We start from the raw sequence: 7,813 nt of genomic DNA, 5'->3' as shown, positions 1-7,813 counted from the left end.
CAGTACCAGTTGTCTGTCTGTAGCTGAATTTTACATTTTGAAGATTGAACACTATTCAGTTTGAGGAAGAAATTAGAAGAAAGCTGGTTAGTCTAATGTAACTTTTTATTAATATTTTTTCATTGAGACTCTTCAAAGCCTTCGTGCTCTGAAGAGAAAGGACATTAAAAGTGGTGGCAAGGTTTATTTTCATGCCATTTTATGCAATGAGCATGAGTACTGTGAATTGGTGGGTAGTCATGTAATCTAGAATTACAGAGGGAAATTAAGACTGCACGTAGATCAAACTCTTGCACTTCCTAATTTATCAATCTTGTCACTTCCTTATAATCCCTTTGGCATAGTTTTTATAAGTGATTTTGAATATGTATTCAGTAATATGTTCTATAGCATGTCCAACCATATGAAAAACTATAATGTCATTTTTATGTGGGTAGTACCTGTCCTATTATGTTTATTCAGGTGTTATGAGGTTCTCAGGGGATCCTAATATTTTCTTTTGGTTTTCTAGTGCAGATCTAGAGGTTCCTAAACCATGCTAGGAATGATTTTATTTAAATAAAAAAAGGGCAAAACCCTATTGTGAACACTCTGAATGTAAATACATTGTTGTCTGTTTGGCTCTTAGAAATCTATAGAGAGACTAGTTTTTCTATTTCAGTCTGGTGGAATACAAATAACTAAAAATAAGCAGTAAAATGAATGATGTGTTATGCCCGTGTATTCCCTTCTAATCGTTATATCATCTTTGAGTTCAAAGGTATTTCTTTCTACCCTCAGGATATTTCTTTTCGCCAGATCTCTTGAGCATGTCTTACTGAAGCAAGAGGCCATTGTGTTTTCTGGGTTCACTTAAAAATTTCAAGGCAAACACTTTGCCATTAAAAAAAAAAAAAGATAAAAAACCCATTAATGATGGGAGGAAACTATCAGCACAAGCAGTGAATATACTAAGACAGTCTGCGCCTCCTGCTGCACTTTAGAGACTTTGGTTCATTTCCAATAACACTGAAGTCTTAACCACTGCAATTACCACTGAACCTTTGGATTCCTAGCAACTAGCAAACGAACAGAGAAAGCAGTTATCTGGGTAACTAGGGAATTTAACACCAGAACAGCCTTCTGTTTCACTGGCACATTAATGTGCAGTGATTACATACCCAGAAGACGGAATTTAGGTGAGTTTCTGGTGGGGGCAAGAAATAGAACAGCAGTAATCTCAGATATCTTTAAAAGAAGAAATGGGGAATTTCTGTAAATAGTTGGATAGGCTTTATATTTTAAATCTGGTTGTTAACTTCCCTGTGGTTTAGGACTATCTAGAGGTCTCCTTGTGATACTTGTAATATAGATGTTCTTTTTATATATATGAATATAATTATCCTTCGCATAACAGAAAAACTGCTCAAAACAGTATTTTTCTTCCTGTTGTCTGAAGTCTTGTGCAATTGCTGTGTCAGTCCTTCCATCCTGTGCTTCTGATAGTGGTTTTGGTATGTTTTTTGTTTTTTTTTTATCTTGTTGCTGCCATGAGTTGGGCAATTTTTCATCTGTTCTCAGCTTCACCGTCTGTAAAACTATGGAAAAGATACTGACTTCCACTGGGAAGGGAAGTGATGCTGAAGCATAGCAGGTGTTTGCATCAGGTCTACAGTTCTTAAGTATAGCTGATGTATCTAATAGTAAAATGTGAATAACAAATTTAAACAGCACGATTAAAAGTACTTCTAAATAAATTGTTAATTTCAGAGTTCTTCCTTTTTTGTGGAGATGCAGATACCACTACGTTTGTTCCAGCAGTGGCTCTATGTAGAGCTTGGACAGATGATGTAAATAATGAAAAACCCACAAAAAAGAAAACGCTGCATTATCTTGCAGTTCTAGAATGGATCTGCATTTTTGCCATGTGTATTAAATCTGGAATTGATTCTGGAAAGCAATTCGCATTGCTCTTCTCCATCTAGTGTAAGTTTTAACATGTTGGATTACTATATAGGATTTTAACTTTGGCAGTATAGCAGTTGAATAATTTTTTAGCATATAGTGGCAAAGTTCTATGATTGTTTACACTTCAGATGCCTAAGGTTGTTTACACTTCAGATGCCTAAGTAAGGAAATACTTAACTCATATTTCTCAGAACTTCTTTGGCAGACATACTGCAACAGAAATAAATAAATGTTATCCATTAGAAGTGCGCCTTATCCAACCTTACAGGCACACTGAAAAAGAAGAGACATGCTGCAAGTTTGTTCTCTTTGCTCATGGGGCTGGCTTTCATTTTTCCTGAAACAAATGTCTTTTTGCTTGAACTCTTTTCCTTTGCTATTCAATGTCCTATCTGGTAAGGTCTGACACACCCAGTATCCCTCTCGTATCAGTAGTCACAAAAGCCTAGAAGATCTAAACCTTCCATGGAAACATGCTGGTTTAATCATGATTTTGATCAACTGTTTTGCTTTGTTCCCCCAAGGGTTCTGGGATGCTTTCATAGTAGATGCAAGGGAATTCTGGGAGATGGGAATAAGGATTTGTATGTAAAATGTGGGATTTGAGGGAGTTGAGAAAGAAAGATTAACTGGGTGAAATGTTTCAATCTGGTGTCTGCCTGCTGAGAATGCCTTTTTTCAATTGTGAAGGCTGTCCTGAAGGACTGAAAAAGCAGTAGTGGTGTGTGTATCGCTGGTCTCTCTCCTGCAGCATGCTGAAAGCATGAATGAAGCTATGGCTAGGCTGGGTATTACCTCATGTTAGCAGGAAACTTATTTGCTGCATGTCAATCATGGTAAGAGTCTCATCCTGCTTTGTATAAAGAATAAGATTCTGACTGCAAGTAGTTGCAACTTATATGAGACTGAAAACAATCAGTATCTAGTATCCTAGTGAATAATCTAGAGATGTAGAAATAAAATCTAGGTGAGACAATTTACAGTTTATTGCTCTGACCATTAGACTATGCTCATCTTTAAAGATTTGTTTCAGCAGCATTTCTAATGAGAACTGCAGAAGTTTATAAAAGCTAAAGGAACATTTATCATCTTTAGTTCCTGAGGGTTTTTCTTGTGAGGTTTGTTACAGTTCAGTAGAAGTTCTTTGAGTTGATGATAGTGTTGAGGCTGGAAGGAAATGAATGGAAAATGTAGAGCAGGAGATTTAACAGGACAAAGTTGTTCATTCTGTTACTTGCCAGTTCCAGGAATTAAGTATGTCCAAGAAGTGTTCCCTACTTTACTATATCATGAAATGGATTCCCGCCAATATATACTACAGGTATTCCATCAAGGGTGCTTATTTATGCTGTTGTATTTGTAACTTTAGAATTACTGTCAGAAAAACATTTATTTACGTTAATAGTGCCACTAATATTTCATAAATCTGTTGCAGTTATGGCTTGTTGCTGCTTAAGGAGATACCGTAATTCAAGTATATAAGCTCAAAGGAAAACTGGGAGAGTTGCTTTTCTTAAAGGAAAGCTAAAATTTTCCAATCTTAAGAAATATTCCTAGCCTACATCAGATTCAGGTCCTGGTTTATGTGATAGCTAAGAGTTGGTCATGTAACTGCAGCCAGAAAATATTCAGTAGGTCTATTCCTGTCATTCCAAGCACATACATTAGCTGAGACAGCATTTGCAGGGACCAGGTTTCTTTCTGCATTCTAGATGGACGAATGACTGAGGAAGATGAGTCATCTATGCTGTGCATGGTTGAGGTTGGTAGAAATTTTCAGAAAGTGTAGCTTCAGTTTGTCTATAAGTATTGGAAGTTTGCAGCTAGCTCTGACAATTGCCATTAATTAATTGCCAATCAGTAGTATACTTAAGTAGTCAATATGGACTTACTGAATAAGATTAATGCATTTAAGGCTTTCATATAAGTTATTCTTTAGATTACCAACCATGAAAAAGAACATGGTATAAGAAATAAATTGATTAACGTTTCTCCTCTCGTGTTTTCTGCTTAGCTATTGTCAAGACTTGTTCATTTTCTTCTGGGCTTGTGAGAAAATCAGAAGTGATCAGGGACTATCAAACTTCCTCTGAAGTTAGGTTGCTTTCTTGAACATGTTAGCATTAGTTGTCTTATATTCTCGTTAATGGAGATCAAATACCAAATGACTGTTGCAGTGCTTTTTCTGTGACCAAGCATACCCTCTCTGCTAGGGGCTTGACCAGGTAGGTAGAAGGGTGTTGGTTACTGTAAGATTACCCTGCACTAACAGTCATTACAGAGCAGTGCTTTGCAATATCTGACAGTGCAGAAATCCCTTGATGGCAGTTGGAGTAGTGGTGGGAGAAGGGTTAAGTGTTGTACCAATACTTTCTCTCAGATAATTGATGAAAGATGTGTCTGATTTAGAGGTATGGAGGTGGACCAACTCATCTTGCCATGTGGCCTGCTGGAGAGGCAACCTTGGGGTTGCAGGAAAGTTGCTGATTGAGTTACTCAAAGGGCTTCTCTGCTGGCTGATGGCCAGGGTGGGACAGATTCTTGGCTGCAAAACCAGCTGTCTGTTTGCCATTTCAGTGTCAGGACTGAATGTGCAATGGGAAGGTCTAAGATAGACTAAGGAGGTAATGATAACAGGACAGTCGCGAGTCAGTACTTCGTTTGCCATATTTGGCTTTGGTGTTAAGGCTGATAGTTTTAATAATGATATTTGGTAACTTATTCAGGAAAAAGCAATGTTTATAGCTTTTAAACTGAAAACACCATATACACTAATGAAAAGTAGTATCAGAGATAAGACTGGAGTGGAGTTTGGAAATGCTGAGTAGTGAACATTTTGCTTAAGTTTGCTTCTACTTAAAACTGAATCTCGGCAGATTTACATGCAGATTCTATCAAGTGCCAATCTTTGTTCAGCCATTGCTATGTGGATTTTTTTCATTAATTTGAAAGCATTTAGGAAAGGAAAAGAGCCAGTGTTTTTCTAATTGGGTTACCTGAAGTAAAATTGCTAAATCCATATCTAGGCACCAGACTGTGATTTGTTTCCTAATGGGGCTAATTTTGCTGAGACTTGAGGGATCTTAGCACCTTTGAAATCAGGTTGCCTATGCAGGTATTTAAGACAAAATATAGAGGCTGAACCCATTCTTAGGTGTGGATGCCCACCATGAGGGCACGAGTTGCATTTGCATAGTGGTCTTGGGGAAACTGTTTAAAATGCTGCTATTTAAAATGTTAATAATGAGCTGATAATGTAGCTTTATATATTAGAAAAGTTTTTAATTTATCTTGCCTAGATTTTCACAGGTCAGTCCTACGTAGGAAGAAAGTCAGAAGGAGTAAGTTCATCAGCTTAACTGGAATAGTATCATACTCTTACTCTTAACAGGAGTCAGACTTTCTTTACCTACTATAGAACACTATTGAGAATGAAATTTCTCAACCCTTTGTAATGAGACTGGTAGCAAATATCTAACGAATTTTAGTGTCTCCTCTTCTACCTCATGTATTAACATTGGCATCTCTTATCGTGTGGAACAATATGAATGAATTAAAGCTTTATGAAAATATGTTTAAATATACATTTTATGTTTGTTTGGGTTGGCCATGATGTATTGATGGACCTCAACATCTTTTGGTTTTATAATTTTAATACCACTTTCCATTACATGATCACCCTTTCAAAGGTCCCAAACTATTTTTTTGAGCACTAGTTAAGGCCCCAGGCATTTCTTTTCTGCAAAAGAGTTCTTATTTTTGGGCCTCTATCTATTTAGAAATGAGTGGCTTAAGGTAATTCAGCAGCTCTGGGAGAATTGTGTAGATATAGTGCCTCCATTGTGGGATTACCCTAAAATTACTGTGGATAACAAAAGTTCCATCTGAATTCGGAGTTTACCATCTTAGTGTAATTGCAGTGAAGAATTGTATGGTTTATTCTTGACCAGTTGATGTGAAGCACTCTATTTCTGATCACTGCTGCTTCCACAGAGTCTCTTAGTTTTTGATTACTGCGGGTTTCTGAACTATAGTTTTGGAAAAGATAGTGCATTTTAAATAGTTAAAATCTATTTCCAGCTCTTTTGCATTTGAATGATCATGGTCCTATAAGAATATTGTATTAGTTCTTCTCTAGTTACCAGCATGAAAACTTTCGGAGAAACAGAGCTGACAAAACCCTCTTGGAACAGCAGGTCATTTGGCAGCTACTACGTTCATTGTACCTACTGTGGTGCTACGGGAGGTTGAAGCAGCAGGACAAGAACCTGTGTGGAATATATTTACTCTTTACCTGTTCTGCTGTGGATTAAATGAGAACAGATTTTTGGCTCTGAGCATCTGTGCATAAATTCAGTCTGAATAGGAGGCAAGTTATGAAATGAGCTCTGAAAAATAATACTAACCACAGCTAATTTTGAAAAAGGAATATAAATTGCTACCTTCTGAGCAGCCAGAGAAAATTAGGGGCTTGTGTAGGCTCTTAGATTTTGCCAGATTTTATATTGATTTGTGTTAAGGCTGGTTTTCTTGAAAGTTTGTTTCAAAACAGGTGTCATCTCTGTGCATTAAGACTACCTTAATCTATGATGACTACTGGTACAGAAAGCTGTGTAAAAGCATTAGTTTAATTCACATTATTAATATTCCACCTCTCCCCCACTTCTGACTTTTCTGACCTTCCTTGCTCCCCGAGTGTGTCTCCATTTACATTTTCTAATGTGGGCACTGATTGTGTGCTGGTGTCTGTGCCCAGATGATACAGAAACAATTATCAGGTTGGTGTGACTTTCCATTACTGCCTGGCTGGACCGGATTTGAACCAGGCAGCTGGAGGAGAGAGATTCTCTTTTGCTTTGCCAAATCTTGTGAGCGTAAGGATGACTGGTAAGGAGAGGGGACAAAAGAACAAAAGTGAAGAATACTAATTGTGTGAGGGGGGAGTGGGTGGGACAACTCACAACAAATAGTAGCGTGTCATTAAGGATAGTGCTTACTGTGCAAGAGAATCATCTTCTATGCGTGATGAGAAACAACTCTCATTGTGAGAGACTCCCTATAATGCTTTCCCAAAGTGTGGTGTGTACATTGCTAGTGGTTTGCAGGCCGCTTCAAAGTGAAACTCTGAACCTAGGTCTCTGAAAGCATGCAAGCGTGTAGATCTAAAATATACACCATTCTTTTTTGAAATTGGCTGTGCAGAGTTCCCACAGTTCTCCTTACTGCAGGGGGGGAGTCCATGCAGAGGAACTGATTTCAAGAAACTCAGCTTTGTGTGACATTAGACAAATTAGTTATTCTGTCTGCATAATGATTCCTTTACTGTAAAATAAGGAGAATAGGACATTTCTGCCTCACATAAGCTCTTGGTGGTAAGAACTCTAAGATACTGTCGCAGAGGGAAGAGATGCCTGATTATTGCAGACAGCCATGGACTACCATAGCATTTCATGGTGTTTATCCCAAGTCAGAACTAAGGAGCACAGGCAAGGAACATGCAAGCAAATCTGCAGAGTGCCTCTACTATAGCTGGTTCTAATTAGTCGTTTTTATGAGCTCCAGAGTCAGACAAAAATGAGGAGCCCTCCCCTTGTGTAGTTTCCTGTTTGCTGGGTGCATGTAAAAGAGATCTGGCCCTGATGTATGTTAATAATGAGCTGATAATGTAAGCCAGCTGAGAGATGTGGAGTTAGTCTGGTATGCTGCCAAGTGGGAGGCGAAAGTTCAGGAACTGACTCATGTTGCCAAGACCTGGTCCTGTGGAGAAGGTCTGCCCATTAATAGATTGAGTTTCTCATTAGGGCTACACAGCATATGCTTACAGCTTTTGGGTTTCAAGCTGAAACCCAATACCAGTAAAAGCCTG

Source organism: Charadrius vociferus, unplaced genomic scaffold, assembly GCF_000708025.1.
Source record: "Charadrius vociferus isolate BGI_N301 unplaced genomic scaffold, ASM70802v2 scaffold332, whole genome shotgun sequence".
Taxonomy (NCBI): domain Eukaryota; kingdom Metazoa; phylum Chordata; class Aves; order Charadriiformes; family Charadriidae; genus Charadrius; species Charadrius vociferus.
The sequence above is the reverse complement of the archived record's forward strand: the minus strand, read 5'-3'. Positions refer to the sequence as shown.